General features: G+C 41.4%; 1 long non-coding RNA gene across 1 annotated transcript; it reads left to right on the forward strand.

Moving 5' to 3' along the window:
• The first annotated feature begins 1,293 nt into the window (after positions 1–1,293).
• LOC139789190 (uncharacterized) lies at positions 1,294–12,765 on the forward strand. The gene is made up of 3 exons (XR_011723063.1): positions 1,294–1,430; positions 11,773–11,870; positions 12,687–12,765. It is a non-coding gene; the product is annotated as an uncharacterized lncRNA (long non-coding RNA).
• Positions 12,766–27,346: the final 14,581 nt, after the last annotated feature.

A 27,346-nucleotide genomic window follows, 5' to 3' on the forward strand; every position in this document is an offset into this window, starting at 1 on the left:
TTCACTAGAGAGAAGAGGACAGCACCCACCTCCCGACAACCTCCTTTCAGGTAGTTGTAGAGAGCAGTAAGGTCTCCCCTCAGCCTCCTCTTCTCTAAACTAAACATTCCCAGTTCCCTCAGCTTCTCGTAGGACTTGTTCTCCAGACCCTTCACCAGCTTGGTTGCCCATCTCTGAACTCTCTCCAGCAAGTCAATTTCTTTCTTGTAGTGAGGGGCCCAGAAATGAGGCCTCACCAGTGCCGAGTACAGAGGCACAATCACTTCCCTTCTGCTGGCCACACTATTCCTGATGCAGGCCAGGATGCTGGTGGCCTTGGCTGGCTCATGTTCATCCAGGTGTCAACCCACACTCCCAGGCCCTTCTCTGCCAGGCAGCTTTCCATCCACTCTTCCCCAAGCCTGTAGCATTGTCTGGTGATGTTGTGACTGAAATGCAAGATCTGGCACTTGGCCTTGTTAAGCCTCATGCAATTGGCCTCAGTTCGTCAATTCAACCAGTCCATTTTTTCCGAGCTTGTCCACCCTGCATTCTCCAGCAAACAGACCTCGAGCTTGTTTGGAGGTTCTAGCAGGGGAGCGCAGCTACTATGTACCCTTGACCAATGAATGGTACATCTCTGTCGGGGAAGGTCATCCTCTTTGATCGAGCACGCAGCTTTGGGAGGGATGCACATGGAGTGGTGAGGGAGGGAGGAAGGAGACAGCTGCCTAGCCAGCCAGATCAGCCTAATTAACCCTGGTGATCAATGGGGTGACAGATGTCGCAGCCAGATCACCCTCACATCCATTGAACAACCATTGCAACTTTTTGCTTTTTAAAGGCTCCTATGTTCCAATGAGAAATAATTTTAAGTGACTCTGAGTCCACTGGTCTAGCAAAAGGTGTTCCTCTTCATGGCAGGGGGGTTGGAACTAGATGATCTTTAAGGTCCCTTCCAACCTAAACCATTCTGTGATTCTATAAGATGCTTATTATGTAATTTACTTAGTCTATGAATTTCCTTTATGTGTTGTTGTTTTTCTTTCTTTTGCATGCTTGGTGACTGCTGTGTATTTTCATTAATGATTTGGAAACAGTATGCAAGTCCATATATATATATATATCTATATATATCTATATATATCTTAATTGTTTATACTGTTGTTTCTTGGAATACAGATGTATCTGCTTCATCTAATTATATTGCATTTCTGTCTTTCTGTTAAAAAGACTATGTTGAAATCCATTTTCTTCCCCGTACTTTTCTTCACTATATGCTAATAGAAATTTGTTTCTCAATGTTTAGGTAATAAGTCCTGAGAAGTATGATATCAAGTGTGCAGTCCCAGAAGCATCAATAATTTTAAATTCATGTGTGGAACCCAAAATGCAAGTTACTATCACACTGACATCTCCAGTCATTCGGGAGGAGAGCATGAGGGATGGAGGTTGGGAAGTTGTTAAAGATGTTACTTCTTTCTCACCTGTTTTTATATGCATTTTGTATGCATTATGGTCCTAGAAGGTAACATGCTGGCATAACTTATGTATTTAATCAAAACCTTGTTTTTCAACAACCAGTTTCAGTACAGAATAGTTGGTAAAAATAAATGCTTATATGATGCATTTATTTAACTTTTAAAAATTCTAATTTTATGTCCAACCTCAGCTTTCTGGAAAAGGTACAAATTTTACTCTTCCCCCTTCCCCCCCTTATAACATTATGTGGAAAGCTTAGGTATTTTATAGCAAGTGGCTATAAACTGGCTTTCTAGAATGGTCTTACCCTAAGAGAAAGATCGTATAGCTTTAGAAAAATCACAAGGTTTTGGGTTTAAACTGTATCAGTATTACCATCACTTACACATTCCAAAAGGCAGTACCTCTTAAAATGCACTTTTATAATACTTTTTATGGTAACAGTGCTTCTAATTTTAAAAGATGATGTGATGGGGTTTTTTTTTCCAGCTCTTTAAGGTTGCTTTTTGGTCTGGAGTGCTTTTTGAGTATATTTAGGCTCCTTGTGTAACAATCAGTTTTCTATCCAACCGGCAAACCCAGACTAGCACAATAAAAAGTGGCTTTGTCATTGAGCTGAAGCAGAAGGTGGAGCTTGCAGATCAAATTACATTTCTTAAGTTTACAGTTTCTCTGGTGCCAGCAGTGTTGCTTTAGGGTCTGTTCTGTAACACTTCCAAAGCTCCAAAAGCTTTTAAGGCAGCAAGCATGATTAATATCTGCAGTACATTGGTTCTTTTTGTTTATGGGTCAGATAAAATTAACTTTTGTTTCTTTTTAATCCTGTATTTTTATTGTTGAAAGAGATCACAGAAAGTATGGTTCTGGTGTTTGACAGTGAACCTACAGAATAAAAATCTGCGGCTATCTTAACATTTCTCATGCAGGTTGAAAAAATAGTGTGTATGTATACATGTGTTTGTATATATACGTATTAATATAAGCCACAGAGGCTTTTTAATTTCATCTCATCATTACATCCCCTTTAAAATACTTGAGGTATTTTTTAGGTATATTGCATTAGTGAATGTTCTGTAGCTATGACTAAGTGTGTCCTAAGTAAGCAGTGTTAACAAAGTTGTCCTACAGAATCAGAAAGAAAAATTTCAAATATACAATGTCTGGTTTGGATGACTTCTGAAGAATCATTGAGTGCTTTGTACATTATTTTTAAACCATGTCTATTATTCCTAGCTATAAAGGCTTTGTATGTGTACTGTCACACCCAACCAATTCTACTTCTTTTTTGACAATCTAAGCATAACTTGACTCTTGGTTTTTCTGTGCTGAATGTATTATTTAGATTTATAAAGAATACTTTAACTTAAATAAGTGATTATTAAGTTATATTAACCTTAAGCACCATGTTTATTTGTTAATGTACTATGCAAAAGTGCAATATTGATTCCTGCCACAATACTCAATTTCAATTTTCTGGCCTAAAATTCTATGATGTAGACTACAAAGAAATTTCAAATTACTATTTCAAGTTCCTTAATTTATGCCACCTAAAGGAAACAAATCTGTATTTTGTCTGACCCACACTTGAGTTAAAATGATCATTGTGAGTTTATTCACTGCTAAATGCAGTACTACCTCTAGGCAAGCAAAATCAAGTTAGATTTCTCTTTGAAAATACATGGAGCAGTATAAAATGGATGCACAGAAAGCTCTTTTGAAACTAGAGCAAATAGAAGAGTGAACTGCAAATTTTTGCAACAAAGTGGTTTTTCTTACTGCAGCTTCTCATGTTCTGTGTCTTACAATGGTTTAAAGTTTTCATTATGCTATTATTATTTTTTTTAGCCTATTTGGGAAGCTAGTTCAGGTGATAAGGAAGGTTTTACCAAAGGAACCAATTTGAGTAAAGATGAGACTGAGACTTGCCATGTGGAGTTAGGACTATGTTTGATGTATAATAATCCCATTACATGATAAAAGGCTAAAAAAAATAGTGTGAAAATTGTTAACCGCATAGTTACTGTTCCTTACAGTATTGTGCATTTGACAATTTATTGAATCTGATATATTCAAAGTGCTCTAACCCCTGCTGTAGAATCTTTCCTTCAGCAAGCAAAGTGTACATACTTATAAATGGATATATTTGTATGCGGGTCTTTTTTATCCTTATCTAACAGCCCTGGTCCAAAGCCTTCTAGCAGAGGGACTTGGTTCCTGTCAGGGGTTGCTGCCAAGACATTGGAAGGATTTTTGACCAAGGTTTTCTAAAGCTCAGTGTCACACCTGCCATGCTTTACAAAGGAGGGGGTTTGGATGCATAGTCCTAGCATCTACTGTTACTTTATGTGTTTGGGTTTTTTTCTTTTTCCTAGAATTAAACAGTGTTCACACTAGTCTTGAAATAGTTGTCTGGGTAAAATGTATTTCACATAATAAAACTTACTGAAATTGATATACCTGTTATTTTTTTGATTAAGAAGTAGTGTGGACACAGTATGTCTAACTGAAGATTAACCCCTTATATTTAGCCTAGTAATAAATGAAATTATATAGGGTAAGAATTTGTGCTTGTATTTGTAAATTAATTAATTTTTTTGTCTTAGCTTAACAGGGTGGTAGCTTAGGCATCTGAATTTAGTTAAATAGTCTTTAAGGGGTTAATCCTGAAATGTGAAGCAGATGCAAAAATCCACAGATTAAGTATTACAAGAGTTTCCCTGAAACATTTTTTCAGTGAGTGTATTCTCAGTGCAATAGGTGCCTTGCAACTTCTGACTTAGTCTTTTTAAGTTTCAAGGGTATTTGTATATCTATTAGTAGCACATTTTGGACTGACATTTTCAGCACTGAGTAAGATTTCTTCTGTGCACTTAAACTTGTAATTCTTTTTAGTAAAATTATTTTCCAAATTGAATTTTTGCAGAGCTAGAAGTAATTGGAATTTCAAATTATATAGTGAATTGTTATGATAGAAGTTTGCACAGTGTCACCTATTTGCATATTAGTTTTAGAAGAATGTAAATAATTGACTGATTAGGCTACTAGACCAAACAGACCCATGTATTTGTTTTTAATTTGTTTTCTCAACCCTTACTTTGCCTCTTTTTTCCCCCCCTCTGTGAGTTTTAAGAGTACTGCTTGTCTTTTATATACAAATTGTACTCTTTTCATGAGTTATCTTACCTGGCAACTCTCTTGTATAGATTTGGGGGAGGGGGGAAGTTAGTTTTGTTTTTAATTAAATGAAATACTGCTTTAAATGTCTTAATTTGCTCTGTAAATGCCTTGTTAGTACAGTTTTTCTTCTTTCCACTTTAACATATAGTCCATAAGTTTGAATATCTGTGTGAGAAGATACCTATCTTCTTCTCAGCTTCATTCATATTTTGAAATCCCCCCACTTTTAGCCCTGTGCAGAGCAATGGCACTATTCTATTAAAAATGCCCAAATATGAATGTAGTACTTCAGATTAATAATTCTAATGCAAAGTTATAGCACCATGTTGGCATTCACAACATTTTATTTCTCTGTAAAGTATCCTACTGTTATTTTTACATTTGTGTATAAATAGGTGGTTTCAGAGCTGACTCTGCAGCATCCCTAGAAGCTTATCCTTGCTGGCATGTTTCATGAGACTCTCTCTCTCTATATATAAATTTCATTTTCAGATTTACGTAAATTTATATCTTCCTGTAGAAAAATATATTGCTCCACACAGTCAGCTCCTGTAAAATGAGTGCCTTCAAGGGAGGACTTTTTCTTCCATATTATCTAGTGTGTCACCAGTTATGCTACCAATATACTTTGTCACTAGTCACAAAAGCTATTTTCATAACTAGTAAACCAAAGAACTTTTAAAGCTGATCATTGCATTATATCCCTACTGTTAAAAAGACTGACTCGATGCGTCAACAATAAAACTTTTTATTGAGAGAGATATAAGTAAAGCAGCACGCTGCAGCGCGCTGGGCGGCCGGGGAGTCACAGCTTTACCAACGGCTCGCAAGTTCAATAAGGTAAAACCAGTTCTTTTATACCTTTCGTCACCCCCTTCCCCTTAGTCTCTTATCACTTTATCATTGATTTTTGTTTCGCGGGCTCTCCCAACATTGGTTCTTGTTTTGCGGGCTTTGTCCTGTTGCTGAGGGAATTGGCCAATGGTTGCATGTCTTCCTCATGGCTTTTGCGGTCGGCCCCCTCTTCTTCTTTTTCTGACTTTTCCTCCTTATGAGTACGCTTAAACATACGCTTTAGAATAACAGGATATAACATGCTATTTCAACAAGCAGCCTAAACAAAGCCTTAACCATATTATTGCAAACATTATTAAATCGAACATTCTGGAGAAAGACGCACTCAACAAAACAATACATTACAATTTTAAACCTTTATTCTTTACAATTCCCCCCTTTCAATTTTTATTGGTTTGTTGATAAAATCTAACAACTAATTCGTGTGCGGATCCTAAGCTATGATTTTCACTCTCAATGGTAGAATGTCGGAGGGCCATAATTTTAATGGTATTTAATTGGGTTTTAAGATAGGAAACAAATTTACCAAGGATTCAGGGACCCAAAGTAAGAACAAGAATGAATATAATGACAGGACCTAACAGGAAGGACGTTAAAGTAGTTAGCCAAGGAGAATGAGAAAACCAAGTCTCGTACCATGGTTGGGAGCTTTCCCGCTCGCATTTTCTGCACTCCAGACCTTCTTGTACCTTTGCCAAAGAATCTCGTACCACCCCTGTATGGTCAGCATAAAAACAGCATTCCTCCCCTAATGCAGCACATAATCCCCCCTGCTTAAGAAACAAGAGGTCTAAACCTCTTCTCTTTTGTAATACCACTTCTGAGAAGGAGCTCAACGATTTTTCTAAATATGAGATAGATCTTTCAATTCTTTCTAAATCCTCATCCACGGCCGATCGCAAGGCCATGAAACCTTGATTTTGCTGGACAAATGATGCAGCCCCCACAGCAGTTCCAGCTAAGCCAAGCAAGGCAGCTATAGTTATTGCAGTAATAGGTTCCCTTTTAGTTCTACTATACTCACTGGACCATCCTTCAAAGAAGTGGTATATTATCTCCTCCTGATGATAAAGGATGCGAGGAATAACAATAACCTGCATACAAAAATCTTGCGGTTTAGTTAGAACAGTAGTTGATATACAGGGAGTTAAACCAGTCTTGGCACATAACCATTTAGTACCATTAGTGGGAATAATCCACTGATATCGTTGGTAATGTCTTGACCTATCCACACAGAGGTGTCTAAAATTAGATGGAATAACCCCCACACACTCACCCCTACCTTTTACATTTTGTAAAGTAATTCCCTTTGTAATTTCTGATGCCCACTTACATTGAGAGGGGGAGGCAGTATTCGATCGTCGATATGAAGCCCAAGATCCTATAGCCTCATAAAAAGGTGGATTAACATCATAACACAGCCAGCAGGTCCTGGTTAAATTGGGATTAGTAGAATTAAGAGCTAAATAGGCAACCTGCATTAAGTTCCAGAGAGGGTGCTTAGGGTGTATATATGTAGTATTTTCAGTAGTAGCATATATCTGTTCCGGAATGCCAGTGGTAATAATATTTTCTTCAGAGGTGATGTTTCCAGTAAGTATTTGGTTAGGCCCTATCTCAGTAGGGACATTGGGGACTTCTTTCTTTATCATTATCAGTCCCCCTCTGTCCTTCCCAGGTTCCCAATATCGTACTCCCCAAGTTCTTCCTATGAGCCATCCTCGGTCTGTTGGTAAAGTGACATTCAAGTAAAGGTGGCTACAATAATTCTTATTTCTAGTGACAGTTCTATTAGCACCTCCAAGGGTAATACTTGCACCAGAGTCTCCGTGGAGCCTCCAAAAATCTTGTGAGTGTACACATCCTATTGGTCCCCATTGTACAGTTAGGAATTTATCTTTCCCTCCTCCAGGGCTCCACTGTGCTGCAATCGTTTCACATCCCCAATAAGCACAGTAATAGTGGCCTGGATAATTGCAATAAGGCTTTCCAGGGTTAGAAGCAGGACAAAAATAATATCCGATTGAATTTGAACAAGGTGATACTGGTGCCAATTTACGCAAGGAAGTTGAGAAACTCGGGGCACCAGAGGTTATAATTTCTTGTATAACTGTTGTGGTCTCAAATTGTATTAGAGACCACTTATATGGCTGGTGCTCATTTCCCCAGGCTCCTACCAGCAAGGTCGTTACCACTAAGGTTCTTATTACCAGAATCCCCATCATATACTTCCCCACCTTGTATACCTCTCTGCCTTTCCGTCGGCCACTCTTTTGCAGAGAGCGCCAGGAATGTTTTCTCTTCTTGGCAGCAGAGGGTATTCTTCAGGGGACAAGGGGTTCCTTTAAAGCATTTGAGCTGGTTCAGCTGAAGGGTTAGTTCCTCAATTTCCAGTTCCCAATCTGTATCTAACAGCTGTTTCCTCCTCTTCTTAATTGGGGCTTTTGCAGCACAACACTTTTTCACAATTTTTGTCCTGTTTTTACCCTGGATACAGTCTACTGTTGTCTTTAAATTATGCTATAAATGAGCCAATTCAAAGGGTGAGACCGGGGTGAGACTTTTGATGTTAATTGTTAATTCTTAATTCGTTTTAGGGGAGTTCTTATCCTGGACACGATTAGGTGCAGGCTTGGGGCACTTAATAGAAATCACCTGTGTGAGATTCTGAATCTCAATAAGATCAGCCAAGGGTAATAATTCTCCTATTTGCATAAGTTGGCCCAATCATTCTTTGTTCTCCAAAACTAAATTAGTTCTTTGAAAAGCTGTCCATTCAGGGGCTGGCATAAAATCCTCTATGGGCATGGGCCGTTAAACAATGTCATCTACTGAGCCTTGTTCATTCAGCCAATGATTATGTAAGAGTTTCAAGTCTTTCTGCAAGGTGATTAAAAGTATAGCGAGGGAGGCAATCAGGACAGACATGCACACCACTTTCGTTCCTTTGCAAATTTCCTCGGCTACGCCAATAGGATTTTCTACATTTTCCACACAACAATTCCACAGAGTACTCACAAAAGAAGGATCCACAATCACAACCACGGGATTTACAATACTCTATAACAGGGTGCTTATAATACTGGAGGCGATTTTCAAAAACAGAAAAAGCAAGCTCTAACAAATCTAATATACTCAAAGGGTCATATTTACAACCAGTAATTTTAGTAAGTATAGGAAGGATTGCCCTATTCCATCGGTAAGTCACACGTTCTTCTACATCGGGAGGAAAACCAGTTTCCAACTCAATACCCAATATATTATTCATACGGTTTCTTTGTTACGGGTAAGCTTTAACTTCAATCCTTCCCCCGGAGTTGCTGTCCACCGAAGTGGTTGTTTCCTATGGGTGTCAGGATCTTTCCATTCAAAAGCAAAGTAATCCCTGCAATCTTCCCTCAAGGGACATGCCCAGAAGGCATCCTTAAGGTCAATTACTGTGTACCACTGGATAGTCAGGTGAAAGTTTACTTAAGGTGGTATAAGGATTAGCAGCTACAGGGTATGTAGCTATAGTATGTTTATTTACTTCCCTTAAATCTTGTACCAATTGGTATGACCCATCAGATTTCTTAACCGGCAAGATGGGTGTATTATGGGGAGACATACAAGGTTCCAATAACCCTTGAGTTAACAGCCTCTGAATAATAGGCTGTAATCCTTTCCTCCCTTCTTGTGAAATGGGGTATTGTTTAACCCTAATTGGGCAATCCGGGTCCCTAATAGTGATGACAATAGGTGTAATGTTTAAACGCCCTACCAAATCAGGAGTATACCATACCTCAGGGTTAATTTTCTTTTTGTCTTCTGAAGTTAGGACCAGTAATTTTACGTTCAACTGTTGTCCTTTTATTTCTAAACCAATTCCCAACATAATCATCAAATCCCTTCCTAACAAATTATATTCAGCTTCAGGCACCAGTAACAAGGTTCCTCCGGCTCACTCTTGGAGGATTCAGCCTCCGGAGCAGTCAAAGGAGGGGGATTACTATACGGAGGAGGTGGTGTAACAATTTCCTCCGGTTCCCTGCGTTTTTTCCTGTTCCCTTCTTTGACCATAAACATTCCTGCCGGTTGATTTCCCACTATCCATACAAAAGCATATTCACTCTCCTCTTTACTAAAGGGTTTCTTTGCGTTAACCCATAAATTTAAGTACTGGCATACCCAATTTTCAAATGATCCAAATATTGGCCAGTATGTGCCCTTCTTAATTTCCTGATCTCCCCAGACCTTCATACAGTAGTTAACCATCTTTTCCTTAGTTTTACCATTATGCCTGGGGGAAGTTCCCCAATACTTCAACATGAGCCCTAATGGGCTATCAGTGGGAATATTAGGAAGATATTCATACCCCCCTGGGATACCAAAAGGCTTCCCAATCATGGGCTTACTCTTCTTTTGGCCCATCTTCCAAGGTACCTTCTTTCACACAGTTCAAACGCTTCCCTCCGTTCATGGCTCAGTCCCTCGCAGGAGATGAGAACCACACTACAAGGAGGTCCGCGCTCACTCTGTCCTACAGGACGTCTCACTCACTCAATTCTCAATCAGGCGCACCTTGGGAACCACCCCTCCCCAACCGGACAGAACTTCTCAATACTTACTCATCTCCTGCGAGTCTTTGCCCGGGTCTTTGTGCACGAGAATTACGGGGGAATCTTATAATATTCCTTTACTTATATCTCTCTCATTTCTCGGTATGATCTCTGATGTTTATGACACGGAGCTAGGCTCCTGGGTCCACCTGCAGAAATGCGGATGGGGCACCTACCTGAGAGGAAATCTCCGCAGCACAGAGTTTCAGAATGCGAGTCATGGCACCAATTTGTTAAAAAGACTGACTCGATGCGTCAACAATAAAACTTTTTATTGAGAGAGATATAAGTAAAGCAGCGCGCTGCAGCGCGCTGGGCAGCCGGGGAGTCACAGCTTTACCAACGGCTCGCAATGGCTCGCAAGTTCAATAAGGTAAAACCAGTTCTTTTATACCTTTTGTCACCCCCTTCCCCTTAGTCTCTTATCACTTTATCATTGATTTTTGTTTCGCGGGCTCTCCCAACATTGGTTCTTGTTTTGCGGGCTTTGTCCTGTTGCTGAGGGAATTGGCCAATGGTTACATGTCTTCCTCGTGGCTTTTCGCGGGCTTTGTCCTGTTGCTGAGGGAATTGGCCAATGGTTGCATGTCTTCCTCATGGCTTTTGCGGTCGGCCCCCTCTTCTTCTTTTTCTGACTCGAATCGAACATTCTGGAGAAAGACACACTCAACAAAACAATACATTACAATTTTAAACCTTTATTCTTTACACCTACAATTTTTAAGTAACACAAAGATACCATTTCACATTGTTCAGTGGTTCCAGTTTCATTGTTTAAACCACTTCCAAAAGGGCCTTGTGCTTTTTCCTTTTTGGTAACAAAGCAATCAGATTGGTAATTGAATTAATCCTTTTTCTGAACTTTAAAATATACAAGATCTGCTATATTTTCTTTATCTTTCAGGCTTTCTGCTTTGCTTTTTAAACTATTCCTTGCTTTTCTTTTTCCTGCTGAATCTTAAGTCCCTTTTCAGATCCTTCCTTGCATCCTAAATGACGCTGGATCTCATATACCATGGACTGAGGATTTTATTTATATGAGTAAGAGAGAGATTGCTAGAAAGTAACAGAACTCCATAATACTGAAGACCATTTCTCATTCCTTTAGTAAAGTTTTTTAAAGCAAAATAATTTCCATTTTAAGTTTAAGGTATGATAAAAATAATACTGTTACTAAACATTTAGTGCTTTTAAGATTTTTCTTTTTAATACACTTTTTCTTTTTTTTTTTTTTTTCTTTTAAAGAGTATGTCCCAAATAACACGTGATCATTAAAATTTACAAGAAACTAAGTTTAAGTGTTTCTACTCAAAGTGGATTTTTGTGTTCCTTCTGTCTTGTGTTCTCCGTATTGGTGCACTGTGTCCAATCATCCTTCCTTCAGTATTTAATTTTAGGGAATACGTGTTTTTTCCAGTGTTAATTTAAATTAAGAAGTACTATGCATTGCATAATCTGCAATGCATTCAAATATAATCTGAGAGCCAAAATATAGTATACTATTGATCTTCATACTGGGTTGATGGCCTTAATTGAATGGCTTTTATTGCACATTTCCATTTATAGTTCAAGTGTTTAAACTTGAAATGGCATGTGTGACACTGAAGTTACTTTAAAGTGTCTTGCTCACCTGGTCAAACACCCTTTCCTCACTGCATTTTGCCAATTCAATCCATTTTAGATGTAACCTCGGGTATGGTGAAAGACCCACCGGACGTCTTGGACAGGCAAAAATGCCTTGACGCTCTGGCTGCTCTACGCCACGCTAAGTGGTTCCAGGTTCGGAACATCATTTTACTTTCTTCTTGTAGCCTTATGAGAGATTATGAAATGCAATATAAATGTTTAACTGTGTGAAAACACTCAGCGTTGTTCATGCTAATAATACGTAATATTTTTCTGGTCCCTAAATTTAAATGTAGAAGGTTGAGTATGGAGGAACTGCTTAATGCAGTTATCGCTCACTCGACATGATTATTTTTATTTTTTTTTCTGATCATTGAGAAGGCGAGGTTGAAAGCTTGACTCGCTTGGGGTGATCATACGTTGTATATTTGTTATATATTCCATAAGGCTGCAGTGTAACTTTGCTTTAAATAATGGAATTTTTGTTTAAAGCTTTGTGTTTAGATTTAAACCTTTTTTCCACAATTTCTTTAAGTGTATTAAATGTAGGGAATGAAAGGAAAGAAGCAACTGTTTGGTTTAGTGACTTTGCATTTTGGCAAAGGCACAATAGAGAAATCAAACAGATTCACTTGACCTTTCAGTCTCTATACCTATTTCTTAGACCTTTTTATTTCTAATATAGAAAGATACTGTATTTGTTGTTACAAGTGAACATAGGCCAAAGTGTACAGGGGATCAAGAAATATTTTTCTTGTATAACCTGTGCATTTTGACTTCTACCACCTTAAGTTACTAACGCTGTATAAAATACCGCTGTAAATGGCAGCTCATGAAATAAAGTTGTAGAATGATTTGTTTCAGTCTTGTATCTGAGCTTCCATTGAACAGTGGTGTTTAAGTCTTTCAACAAGTCCTATTTGCTGTAGGTGCTGGGATTAATTAATTTGATTTTGTACTGCTCTCAAGGCTAGAGCTAATGGCCTGCAGTCCTGTGTGGTTATCATACGTATTCTTCGTGACCTCTGTCAACGGGTTCCAACTTGGTCTGATTTTCCAAGCTGGGTGAGTAATGTTCTTTTGAATGAATCTTTTCAATGCACATGGTACTGCAAGTAAAGCATAGGAAAGAGTTACTACAGTTTTAAAATGTACACTTTTTCAAGGAGTAATGTAGGATTTTGTTTGGGGGTTTTTTGTTGTTTTTTTTTTTTTTTTGAGATGTTTTTCCCCCCAAAATGATCCAGATTCCCTCTAAAAATATAATTTTATGTGGTTTTGTCATTTGAAACTGGATTTTTCTTCCTTTTGAATTCTTTGTGGTTAGTATTCTTATTCTAGATTTCAGCATTTTTTCCTTTGTATAAAAGAACCCGTTTTTTTCTAACCGTCTACTCTGAATTGCTTGGACTCTACTGAAACTGATTGAAAAATGTGTCAGCTGTGCCCAGATAGCTTTGTGATAACAGAAAAGCTACATGAAAGGAAAATCACAATAATTTCTGTGATCATTAATATATCCTTTCTGCAAGATGAAATACTACAGTACTAGTCTGCAGATGTGTCACCATTAGCATTTTAATCGGTGTCAGAAACAGATCTCTAGCTTGTACCCACTTAACTCTCTCAGTTCTTGCAGCCAATTGTTCTTGGAACATTTCTTTTACACTGGCTATCTTAAATGATCACAAAATCACAATGTTAGGGGTTGGAAAGGGGGACCTCTAGAGATCATCTAGTTCAATCCCTCTGCCAGAGCAGGTTGACCTAGAGCAAGTGTCACAGGATGGCATCCAGGCGTGTTTTGAATTTCTCCAGAGTCAGAGACTCCACCACCTCTCTGGACAGCCTGTTCCGTTGCTCTGTTACTCCCACAGTAAAAAAGATCTTCCTAATGTTTAGGTTGAACCTCCTGCGTTCCAGTTTGTGACCATTGCCCCTTGTCCTGTCAATGGACATGACCGAAAAGAATCTGGTCTCATTCTCCTGGCACCCACTCTAGGTATTTGTAAGCATTGATGAGATCCCCCCTCAGTCTTCTCTTCTCCAGGCTGAACAGACCCAGCTCCCTCAGCCTTTCCTCATGTGGTAGGTGCTCTAGTCCCCTAATCATCTTAGTGGCTCTGCACTTTTTCTTGTCCTTCATGAACCGGGGAGCCCAGAGTTGGACGCAGTGTTCCAGATAGGGCCTCACCAGGGCAGGGTAGAGGGGGAGGATAATCTCCCTCCACCTGCTCGCCACACTCTTCTTGATGCACCCCAGGATGCCATTGGCCTTCTTGGCCACAAGGGCACATTGCTGGCTCATGGTCATCCTGTCGTCCACCAGGACTCCCAGGTCTTTTTCCACAGAGCTTATTTCTAGCATGTCAGCCCCTAGGGTGACCTTAAGTGCATGGGGTTGTTTCTCCCTAGGTGCAGTACCCTAGACTTGCCCTTGTTGAACCTTGTGCAGTTTCTCTCTTCCCAATTTTCCAGCCTTCAGGTCATGCTGGATGGCAGCACAGCCCTCTGGTGTGTCAGCCACCCCTCCCAGTTTTGTATAATCAGCAAACTCACTGAGGGTACACTCTATCCCTTCATCCAGGTCATTGATGAATATATTTAACAGGACTGGACCCAGTACTGACCCTTGGGGAACACCACTTGTTACTGACCTCCAACGACTCTGTGCCACTAATTGGAACCTTTTAAGCTCTATCTTTTAAGCCAGTTTTCAATCTACCTCACTGTCCATTCATCTAACCCACACTTCCTAAGCTTGCCTATGAGAATGCTGTGGGAGATGGTGTCAAAAGCCTTGCTGAAGTCATGGTAGACCACATCCATTGCCCTCCTCTCATCTGTCCATGCAGTCATGCCATTGTAGAAGACTACCAGATTAGTCAGACATGACTTCCCTTTGGTGAATCCATGTTGACTATTTCTGATAACCTTCTTTTCCTCCACATGCTTTGAGATGATACCCAGAACGAGCTGTTCCATAATCTCTCCAGGGATGGAGGTGAGGCTGACTGGCCTGTAGTTTCCTGGGTCTTCCTTCTCACCCTTTTTGAAGACTGGAGTGACATTGGCTTTCCTCCAGTCCTCAGGCACCTCACCTGTTCTCCAGGACCTTTCAAAGATGATGGAGAATGCCCAGCAATTACTTCTTCCAGCTCCCTTATCACTCACAGGTGTATCCCATCAGGACTTGTGGATATCTAGTTTACTTAATTGATCTCTAACTTGATCCTCCTCAGCCAAGGAAAAGTCTCTTCTCTGTAACCTTCTCTGTTCCCTCAAAAGTCTGGGACTCCTGGAGGTTTGCCTGAGCAGTAAAGACTGAAGCAAAGATGTAACTCCACCTTTTCTGCATCCTTTGTCACCATGGCATGTGCCTCATTCAACAGCGGGCCCACATTTTCTCTAGTTTTCCTTTTGCCTGTGATATACTTGAAGAAGCCCTTCCTGCTGACCTTGACATCCCTTGCCAGGCTTGATTCCAAGGAGGCCTTGGCTTTTCTTATTTCCTCCCTCCTCTCTTACAGCATTGTTGTAGTGTTCCCAAGTGGTCAGTCCCTTCTTCCACAAACTGTCAACTTCCTTCTTCCACTTGAGCTTTTTCAGAAGCTCCCTTCTCAACCATGCAGGTCTCCTGTTTCCCTTGCCTGATTTCTTGCTCTTAGGGATACACTGATCCTGAGCTTGGAGGAAGTGGTGCTTGAATATCAACCAGCTCTCATGAGTCCCCCCTACCTTCCAGAACCCTAACCCATGGGATTTCTCCAAGCAATTTCTTGAAGAGGTCTAAGTCAGCCCTCCTGAGGTGCAAGGTTGCAATCCTACTTATTGTTTTGTGTGTGATACCCATGATCCTGAACTCTGTCTTCTCATGATCACTACAGCCAAGGCTGCCCCCAACTATAATGTCCTCCACCAGTCCCTCTTTCTCTGTCAGTACTAGGTCCAGTAGTACACCTCTCCTTGTTGGCTCCTCTACCACCTGAGTCGAAAAGTTGTCATCAATACACTGGAGGAACTTCCTGGACTGTGCATGCCTGGCTGCGTGGCCTTCCCAGCAGATATCAGGGTGATTGAAGTCCCCCATGAGAACCAAGGACTGTGATTGTGAGGCTACTCTCAATGGACCGTAAAGGCCTCATCAACTTCCCTATTGTGATCAGGTGGCCTGTAATAAAACCCCACAATGTCTCCCATATTAGCTTGCCCCTTCATCCTTATCTACAAGCTCTCAATTTGCTCTTCTTCTGCCCTGCCTCCAGGGAGAGCTCAATAAACTCACATAAAGAACAACTCTACTACCTAGCCTTGCTGGCCCGTCCTTTCTAAAAAGGACATAGCTATCCATGACAGCATTCCAGTCATGTGAGCTATCCCACCATGTCTCAATAATTGCCCTGAGATCATGGCTCTGTGACTACACACAGATCTCCAGTTCACAGAATCATTGGAGTTGGAAGGGACCTCTAGAGATCATCTAGTCCAACCTCCCTTCTATAGCAGGATTGCCTAGAGCACATTACACATTATTGCATCCAGGTGTTTTTTGAATATCTCCAGAGAAGGAGACTCCACCACCTACCTCTCTGGGCAACCTGTTACAATGCTTTATCACCCTCACAGTAAAGAAGTTTTTCCTCATGTTCAGATATAACTTCCTGTGTTCCAGTTTGTGCCCATTGCCCCTTGTCCTGTTGCTGGGCACTACTGAAAAGAGTCTGGTTCCCTCCTCCTTACACTTACCCTTTAGATATTTATACACATTGTTAGGGTCTCCTCTCAGTCTTCTCTCCAGGCTAAACAATCCCAGCTCTCTCAACCTTTCCTCATAAGAGAGATGCTCCAATCTGCCAATCATCTTTGTTGCCCTCCGCTGGACTCTCTCCAGCAGTTCCTTGTATCTCTGAAATTACTTTAAAGCTCTCTGAATGAGCCCTGCTAACTCTAGGGAAAGAGTCCTTTTCGTCCTCATAAGATAAGCTTTTCTCATCGGTTGCCAGCAGACCTGGTGTCTTTTAAATAAAGCCATGGTTGTAGAACCCAAAGTCCTGCTGGTAGCACCAGGCTCAGAGCCAGGCATTGATCTGCTGGTTCTTCCAGTTTATTCCTTCATCATCCCCAAAACTTGTGCTCCTGATCCCTTGACCAGTCGTCCCAAGGCCCTGAAATCCTTCTTCATTGCCCTTGGATGACTTCTCACTACTTCATCACTGCCTACCTGAAAGATCAAAAGGGGATAACAATCCAAGGGCTGTACTAGGGAGGGAAGCTGCTTCTTTACCTCATTAACCTGGTCCCCAGGGAGGCATCAGACTTCCCTATGTAGCAGGTCCAGTCTTCATATCGGGCCCTCTGCTCCCTTCAGAAGCAAGTTGCCTATGAAAATGACCCATCTTTTATTCTTTACTGAGGAGGTTTTGATGCAAGGGGTGGTCTGGCTAGACCTTGCTGACACCTACAGGTTGGAAAAACTATCATCCTCACCATTGTCCTGTTCTCTTTGCAGAGCACTGTACCTGTTATGCAACAGCACCTGGGAAGGTGAGGTAGTCGCTGGGCAGACATCCTTGTGGTGCCTGCTGCACTGGGCAGGAACTTCTTGCCATTGCCCCCTGTCATTCAAGTCACCACATTCAGTTGGGCAGAGAAAGGACAGGGAGTTCTCTGTAGCAGGTGCTTTGTTGGCCTGCTGGGTTTCTATCGTGAGGGGCAGGGTGCAACTACAAGCATCTGTCTCTCTCATATTCCCTTATGGCCCTCAACCTGCTTATCTCCTCCCTGAGCTCCATCACTAAGCCAAGGAGCTCCTCTACCTGGGCACACTTCCCACGGGTGTGCTCACAGTTGCCATCTGACACTGGCATAAGAGCAGGGCACACCCTGCAGCCCAACACCTGGGTGGCAGCATGTTTCCATGAGAGCTCTGTCTGGGAAGCTGCATCAGGTGGGTGCAGAGCTCAGGGATGCCATGGTCTTCTGCCAAGTGGTAACCATTGCTGAGTTTGCAGGCTTTCAGCACCCTCCCATGTGAACTGCTGTGTAAACCAACTGCTATACTAACTAGCCACCGTCAGAGCTTCTGTCTTGCACACCCTGCCTGCGCAAACTGCTGCATCACGCCCTGACTGATTTGCCTCGTTCTGTTCCCTGCACTTCTGGTTGCTCATTCTCCCTGGGGCAGCCTTCTATAGAAGTGAAGGTGGTGCTGGCTCTGCCTGTGCCACCTCAGAAGCCTGCCCACAAGCTGCCAGTCTACCTGCACAGACTAGCTGCTTTCCCATCTTTGAAAAGCCTCCAAAAGAGCCCTTTTGCTGGCCCTTTATGCCATGATCCCCTTCCCAAGTGTGGACTTGGGACTACACTGTAGCTGCATACAAAATTATGCTCTCCAGAAGTGCAACTTGTGCTACAAAGATTAGCATACAGTTAATCTGTGGGCTGGACAAAGTTAATCTGAAACAAAATCTTTGAAATGCGTCTATATGGAGGTATATTCAGCTCTGACTGTTTTGTTTCATAGACCAAATCCTGTTGTACTGTGCTACTTCTTAATGTAGACTTTTCAGTTTTGGCAGGAAGAGCGGTAATATTGTCAGGACAGTTACAATAGTTGGCATTATTTGAAGGAGAAATGGTTTACAACTGCACTAACCTTGCAGATGACTGTTAAATTACTTCTGATAATATGACTGCATCTGGAAAAAATGTGAAGCAGTTATTTCTGGTTTTTAGATACTTAAATTGAAAAAAAAAGATCCATTTTCTGTGCTACGCTTAATGAAAGATATACTGTACAAATAAAGCCTAAAAGAAGCTTAGAAGTGTGTAAGTGCCCTCAATATCACTACGATACTGAATTGCCAAAGAATAAACCCTAACATACTTTTAGAAAAGCATCCTTGGAACTACTGCAACACACAAGCCACATAGATGAAGAACAAGGATTTTTTTTTCTTATTTATTGTAATATGTGTCCTAAGGGACAGCGAGAAAGGAAGAGGGATATGAAGCAGTGTATCATGCCTAGCTGTGTCTCGGTTGCTTACAAAAGTGTTTTCTTGCTTGCTCCTGTTACCTGATGCATTGCCAGTGACATGAATCAACACTGAATCTGTGTAGTCAGTTGTTCTTTTGGCCTGTTGGTAAAGTCTTACTGGCAAAAGCAATAACAGAATGAAAACAGTGATTTAAAATATATGTAATTTCTGAAAGTTACAGATAAAATTTCACAGACTGAACAAATATATTTTTCTGAATACAGAACTTGACCTGTATGCTAGAAGCCTGTTACATGCCCAAGAGATTTTCAAGAAGAGCCTAAGTAGTTGTAATAATAGAAGTAATAATAGTTATAGAAGTTAATAACATATATAATAATAATAGAAGTAATAATAGTTGTAATAATAGAATAATACTAGGAAGCCTAAACACAGATATTGGTGTCTGCCTCTTTCTATACCTAAAAATAAAAGCTAAATTAGAAGAATTGCCATGGTTTAACACTGGGCCAGCAATCAATCACATGACAGATGCTCTCTATTAACCCTACTCCCCTCCCCTATAAGGAAAGGAGAGACAATAAGGGAGACTTACAGGTTGGAAACTGAACTACACAGCTTTAATGAGACAGTAGTGATGAAAAGCAACAATTCACATAAGAGCAATTAACATGGGGCTCGAGTCCAGGACCCCCCAAATTCCATGCTCTACTGATTCAGCTAGTTGGGCAAAAATTAGGTATTCTCACACAGTGTTAGATTCCCTTGAGGTACGCATTGCATTTCTCCACCTTTTATCATCACCCACCAAGTATGTCCAGGCCCTTGAGTGAAAACAACCCCACAAATGGGTTTGCCTTTGCCCGAAGCAGGAAAACCCCAAACTATTTTCCCCAAGGGTTTCCTTTCACACATCACAGGCACTTTGTCCCCATCTACTGTGTGTAGAAGGTCTGACTGAGCAGGACCAGCTCAATTGATGAAATCCCTAGTATTAACTAACCAGGTGGCTTGCACCAAGTGCTTGTCCTAATTTTTAAAGATTCCACCACCCATTGCCTTTAGGTTAGTTTTTAACAGTCGACTGTACAGTTGAATTTTCCCTGAGGCTGGTGCATAATAGAAGATATACCCATTCAATTCCATGTTCTTTGTCCCAGTTATTTATAAGACTATTTTTGAAATGAGTCCCATTGTCCCACTCACTTCTTTCTGGCATACTGTGTCATCACAAGACTTGCTTCTCGAGGCCCAGGATGGTGTTCCAGGCTGTGGCATGAGGCACAGGATATGTATGCAGCCATCCAGCACTTGCTTCCACCACTGTAAACACATAGCACTTACCCTGGTGGGTTTGAGGGAGTGTGATATAGTCAATTTGCCAGGCCTCCCCATACCTCTATTTCAGCCATCTCCCCCCATACCTCAAATGTTTCAACCGTTTAGCTTCCTTGATTGCATTGCATAGGTCACAATCATGGATAGCCTGCTCAAAAGTGTCCATATCATAGAATCATAGAATCATAGAATTGGCTGGGTTGGAAGGGACCTCAGAGATCATCAAGTCCAACCCTTGACCCACCGCTGCGGTTGCTAGACTATGGCACTAAGTGCCACATCCAGCCTCTTTTTAAATATCTCCAGGGACGGAGAGTCCACCACTTCACTGGGCAGCCCATTCCAATGCTTGATCACCCTCTCTGTAAAGAAATTCTTTCTAATATCTAACCTATACTTCCCCTGGCACAACTTAAGACCATGCCCTCTTGTCTTGTTGAAAGTCGTCTGGGAAAAGAGACCAACCCCCACCTGGCTACAACCTCCTTTCAGGTAGTTGTAGAGAGTGATGAGGTCTCCCCTGACCCTCGTCTTTTTCAGGCTGAACAGCCCCAGCTCCCTCAGCCTCTCTTCATAGGATCTGTGCTTGAGTCCTTTCACCAGCCTGGTTGCCCTCCTTTGGACCTGCTCTAGGACCTCGATATCCTTCCTGAACTGAGGGGCCCAGAACTGGACACAGTACTCTAGGTGTGGCCTCACCAACGCTGAGTACAGGGGCAGAATCACTTCCTTGGACCTGCTGGCGACGCTGTTCCTGATACAGGCCAGGATGCCATTGGCCTTTTTGGCCACCTGGGCACACTGCTGGCTCATGTTCAGCTTCCTGTCAATCCAGACTCCCAGGTCCCTTTCTGCCTGGCTGCTCTCTAGCCACTCTGTGCCCAGCCTGTAGCGCTGCATGGGGTTGTAGGCAGCAAGTGCCCGGACAGTACCCCCCCGCCTGTGCCCAGCTGGGGCTAGCCCAGGCGCGCATGCCCGGGTTTGGTAGGTGTGGTTTTCCGGGAAGAATTCCAGAACCGGACGGATCAAAGTTAGCTCCTGATATTATCAGAGCCAGCACTAGCTCGACTGACTCCCACGGCGAGACTCATCCTGATGCCAATTTTATGCCCCAAACAAGGCACGGACAGAGTAACTGCTCAGAGACAAAGTTTGTAGCCTTTAAGCAGGAGGTATTTATTAACGGCCGGGGAGCAGCCAGGTTTTCCTGGGCAAACTGCTCCGGTTCAGCAATCTCACAATTCAGCTTTTATACAATTTTCCCAGGCAATTGCAACATACATTATGAATATTCATTATATTGCAACATCTACTTTTAATATTCATAATAGGCGGAGTTGAGGCAGAGTTAGAGGGTTGGTCTTCAATTTGGGGAGGATTTTTGGGGTCGTTCCTGTATTTCATCCTCTTGAACTGGTGTCCTTTCCATAACTTTTTCCTAATTTGGATAGTCTCCTTGTGCATTTGGCAGGGTCTTAGTGACCTTGGCTCATCCTAAAACTTCTGAGGCTACTGATGCCAAATTTTATGTTATTTTATAGTTTTAGTGTTCTTTTCTGTCAACCTGCCCTGTTCTCTCAGACAATTTATTACCTCCGTATTTTCCTAATGCTAAGCTTTCTTATAGTGCCTTGCATTTTATGTTTTAACTCGTTATTTCTCGAAGACTGCTTCCTTGTGGGCGGCTTCATTTCCCCCCTTTTCTTATAACTTACGAATTCTTTCGTCAAGTTCTAATCCTGCTGTTGGGGAATATCCTGTAAAGATGTCCCACCAATGATGTTGACCTACTTGAGTAACCTTTGTTAGGATATTAGGATATTCCAGTTATATCTCTTTGTGTTCGTTTGTGGTATGACCAAGCGTTCCAGCCTTTGAGGCTTTGCTGTATAAATGGTTTACAATCTTTCTGTAAACGTGTAATGTCTGTCTGAATGTTTATCCGTACTTTCTTCAGAGAATATGTGAGATCTAACAGTAACTTCAGTTCGTTTGACTGTCTTATTACTTGGGGTCCTATAAAGATTAGATTATGCATTTCCCTACATTCTAGAGGTGGAGTAGCTTCATGAGACGGTTCCATGACTAAGTCTGTCGTGGATTTGATGGCCCGTTTAAATCCTCTGCCGATCACATTGCCTTGTTCACTAATAAGTTCAAGAATTTTAGCTTCTCTGTTACATGAAAACCAAGTTAATTTGTCTAGTTGGAATATAATTTCACACTGTGCTCTACCTCCTTTAAAACTATCCCATTGACAAGAAACTGGTCCCCTCCTTTGAACCCAGACAATGGGCTCTTTATCTTTTTCCTGGCTGTGAGTAATTAAGTTCTGTCTAGGGACCTTTTCTCCAGATTCAATTGTCAACATTAGTGTTTGTTTTTCCTACTAGGGCATCAACTTCTCGGCATCCTACTCAAATTTAGCCTCCTTTTGTGCTACAAAAAAGGTGTTATTTTCCCATTAATTTATCGTATAAGGTTGATTGTTATGTAGAACATAAATCTCAAATTCGTTTTCCCCAGAGCCTGGTAGTGTGCGTGCACTAGACCATGGCCCTTCTGGAGTAGGGTCTTGGGATAAAACAATACTTATCAAGAGTCCAATGGTTAATGTTGAAAGGGTTTGAGAGGGAGCTGGATTCATAATGTCGGGTCTTCTTGCTTATCTTCTGGAGCTTTCTTGACTCAGGAATAGTGGATCCATGTAGGTCGTTCCTTGATCCGTACCGCAGCGAAGGTAGTCAGCAGCACTTGGAAAGGTCCCTCCCACTTTTCTTATAGGGGTTTTCCTAAAAGATTCTTAACATACACCCAATCGCTGGGGTTAAACGGATGTAGCTTACACTCAGGTTGTTTGGGTTGGTGTTCTATCACCACCGTAGCATTTTCATCGAAACGTTTCCCCACTGCGATTACATAATCATAGATATGCTGATTACCTATTTGGCCTATAGCATCCCCATTTACAATTTGCATAGCATAGGGTCTGCCGTACAGAATTTCAAATGGGCTCAACTTTTCCTTTGATTTAGGTTTGACTCTCAGTCTAAGCAGAGCGATAGGCAAAGCTTGATACCACTGGAAATTAGTTTCTTGGCATATTTTAGCAATTTGTTGTTTGATAATATGATTCATCTTTTCTACTTGCCCACTAGCCTGTGGCCGGTAAGGCGTATGTAATTGCCATTTGATTTGTAATGCTTTGCTTATTGCTCTTACCACTTTTGCACAGAAATGTGAACCTCTGTCTGAAGAAATGCTTCTTGGTACCCCAAACCGTGGTATAATCTCATTCAGTAGTACTTTAGTTACTTCCCTTTCCTTATTCGTTCTGCAAGGGAATGCTTCAGGCCACCCAGAAAATGTATCAGTCAACACTAGCAAGTATCAAAACCCCCCTTTTCTTGGGAGTTCGGAGAAATCAATTTGCCATACTTCACCTGGGAATTTACCTCGATTTATTGCTCCTTGGTGTACCTTGGTTCCTGTATTTGGGTTGTTCTTCAGGCATAGCTCACATCGGGATGTAACGTGTTTTATGGTAGTAAATAATTTTGGTCCTGCTATTCTAGTTTGCAAATACTGGTAAAGTGGATCTAAACCCCAATGGGCTTTTTCATGTTCTATCTTTACAAACTGCCACATTAATTTTCCCGGTATTATTAGCTGTCCTGTTTCTAATTGACCCCATCCATTGTCTAGCAATTTGCCTTTATTCTTTTGAATCCACCTATGATCTGATTCCTGATAATTTGGTTGGAAGTTTGTATCTAGCTCTCCTGGTACTAGAGCCGTTATATTTACTTCTTCTACTCTTGCAGCAGCTGATTTAGCTTCTGCATCCGCTTTTCTATTCCCTATTTCTGGAATAGTGTTACCTTTTAGGTGTCCTTTGCAATGCATTATGGCCACTTGTGTCGGGAGTTGGACTGCTTCTAACAATCGTAGAATTTCCTCTGCATGTTTGACTGCTTTCCCTTGGGTAGTCAGCAGTCCTCTTTCTTTCCAGATTGCTCCATGAGCATGTACGACGGAGAAGGCATACTTAGAGTCTGTCCAAATATTAATTCGCATGTTTTCTGCTAATTCCAGAGCTCGGATAAGAGCTATTAGCTCTGCTCTTTGGGCTGAGGTCCCTGCAGGTAAAGGATTTGACTCGATTACCTCTTCCGTCGTAGTCACCGCATAGCCAGCCATTCTCACCCCTTGCTTTACGAAGCTGCTGCCATCCGAGAACCAATTGTCCGCATCTTCGAATGGCTCTTCTTTGAGATCCGGGCGACTGGAGTAGACTGCTTCGATTGTTTCCAGGCAGTCAGGTTCTGCCAGAGTTCTTCCTTCTAGGAATGAAGCTGGGTATTTACGATATTAGTTACTTGGATAGTTATATCATCTGATTCAGCTAGGATAGCCTGGTATTTTAGGAATCTGGAAGGTGATAACCAGTGGTTACCTTTCTGTTCTAATACGGCTGATACAGTATGAGACACTAACACAGTCATTTTCTGGCCCAACGTGAGCTTCCTGGATTTCTTCTACGTTTATAATCACTACGGCCACTGCTTTCAGACAGCTAGGCCATCTTTTGCTTACTTCATCCAACTGTTTGGAGAAATAAGCCACAGCTCTCTTGTGTGGTCCCAACTGTTGTGCTAAGACTCCTAGAGCCATCCCTTGTCGTTCATGAGAGAACAGCCAGAAAGGTTTTGTCACATCTGGAAGACCCAAAGCTGGTGCTCTCATAAGTTCCTGTTTCAGTTTCTTAAAAGCCCCTTCTGCTTCAGGAGTCCAGACTAGAATATTCTTAGTTTCTTTTAGCAAATCATATAATGGTTTAGCGAGTATCCCGTATTGATAGATCCATAGTCGACACCAACCTGTCATTCCCAGAAAGGCGCGCAAATCTCTCACCGTTTCTGGTCTAGGCATTTGGCAGATGGCTTCCTTTCTTGTCGTTCCTAGGGATCGCTGCCCTCTGGAAACTTCATATCCCAGATATGCTACTTCTTCTTGCACCAGCTGTACTTTCTGTTGAGAAACTCGATATCCACTTATACCCAAGAAATTCAACAGAGAAATAGTCCATTCAATGCATTCTTCTTCTGTCTCTGTTGCTATTAGGGGATTGTCTACGTATTGTAGAAGAGTACCATCTCCCGGTGGCCTCTCCCACTGTTCTAATTCTTTGGCTAATTGATTCCCAAAAATTGTGGGACTATTTTTATAACCTTGAGGTAACACAGTCCATGTGAGTTGGGTTTTTCTCCCTATATTTACAGATTCCCATTCAAAGGCAAAGATCTTTTGGCTTTCTGGAGCTAAGGGAAGGCAGAAGAATGCATCTTTCAAGTCTAATACCGTGAACCAGGTCAAATTTTCTTTTAATTTAGTTAGGAGTGTATAAGGGTTAGCAGCTACTGGGTGTAGTGTCTTCGTTATTTCATTTACTGCTCTTAGATCTTGGACTAATCTATAAGTTCCGTTAGGTTTCTTAACTGACAAGATTGGTGCGTTAAAATCTGATTCGCACTCTATTAATAACCCCAACTCTAGAAACTTTCTAATTATGGGTTCAATTCCTTTTCTATCTTCTAACCTCAGTGGGTACTGTTTTCTCACTACTGGCCTTGCTCCAGGTATAAGGTCAATAATGATAGGTGTTGCTTGTTTTGATTTTCCAGGTACGTCAGTAGCCCATACCAACGGGTAGGCTTCACTCAGAATTCGCTCGATATTGTGTCTTTCAGGTTTTGGTTCTATGCAACCGATTGTTAGGCTTAGAGCTGCAATCAGTTGCTCTTCGTTTACTTGGAATTCCAATTTGTCTTTGTTGAATTTTATTATGGCTCCTAAGTTTTCTAATAAATCTCTTCCTAATAGGGGCTTTGGGGAACTTGGTAAATACAGAAACTGATAGATTCCCATTTGTTTTCCAATTTTGTATTTAATAGGTTTCAAAAAGTAAGCTTTTTCTGGTTGGCCTGTTGCTCCCACAACTTGTACAAATTCATCACTTTTAGGCACTAGTTCCTGATTTAAAACCGAAAATGTTGCTCCTGTATCAATCAAAAAGTCTAATTCTTTTTCACCTTCTCCCAGTTTGGGAGGAGGCACTCCATATCCTGGGGCAAATGGCTGATATTCCCACAGGCTTACTTCACTCTCTTTTCCACTGTCCCTTCTTACTAATTTGAGGCACTGTTGTCCAATACTACAGGCATCACTGCAGCGTTCCTTAGGTTTTAAGTTTTTCTTATCCTTTTCTAAGGCTAGTACTAGGGGATCCTGAGGTGCCACATTTATCCCACATTCCTTCTGCCACTCCAGTTTATTTCTTAGGGTAAGAAACATATCACAATACATCACTTCATCGCATTTGCCTAGCCGGCGGAGGAACAGCATGAGTTGTAAGATTGTGTTATAATTAATTGTTCCTTCCGGTGGCCATTTTTCATCTCCGTCTAACTTATACAAAGGCCACCACTGTGTACAGTATTTTAAAAGTGTCTTTTTACTTATGTTCCCCCCCTGGAATCCCTCCTAAATCTTTCCAGTGTTTCAGGATACCTCCCAAGGGGGTTTTCATATTTACATCTTTACTTTGTTGTCTTCCCATTACTATTCTCTGGATTTATGTCTCTTTGTTTAACCGGGTCGAACTCCTACCCGTAAGTACTATATCTTGCTTTGTTTCATCACTTCATGCACGCAATTTTCAATCACTTCGTTCCTCTCTAGCCTGGCTTCTCGCGAAGAACAGGAACCGTAGAGCTGGACTCCCCACTCACTTTGCAGCGATGCTGCGTCTCAGTCACTCTCACTCATACTTGCACACTCTATATAAACATTCCTACCTTCTGGTTTATATCTGAACAGACTGCTTTACCACGTAAGGTCACAGGATGTCGATTGCGGACTGTGAGATACTGGTTTGCTGTCGGATATCCGATCTGTGTTATCACATAGCCACAGGACACCGCTGCAAGCTTTAAATTTCAAGCTACATGTTAATAAGAAATTCTCCATATTCCAAAACCTTTTTCCCAAGAGACATTCTTGGACACACTCCCGGACCTAGAAAGCAATCCTAGATTAGTTAACGACCATCCTTAGTTATAAACTGTCTGTATCCTTAACCCTTAAATCACAACCTTACGGTCTTAAACACCTTATCGAACAATATTTCACACAACAAAAAAAAATAAACCAAGGACATCAAGGTAAAAGGAGAACACATAAGACTCCATTCCAGCAGGACTCTAACCTGCTTCGGAGAACACACAAGAC

Source organism: Heliangelus exortis, chromosome W (assembly GCF_036169615.1).
Source record: "Heliangelus exortis chromosome W, bHelExo1.hap1, whole genome shotgun sequence".
In the NCBI taxonomy this organism is placed as follows: Eukaryota; Metazoa; Chordata; class Aves; order Apodiformes; family Trochilidae; genus Heliangelus; species Heliangelus exortis.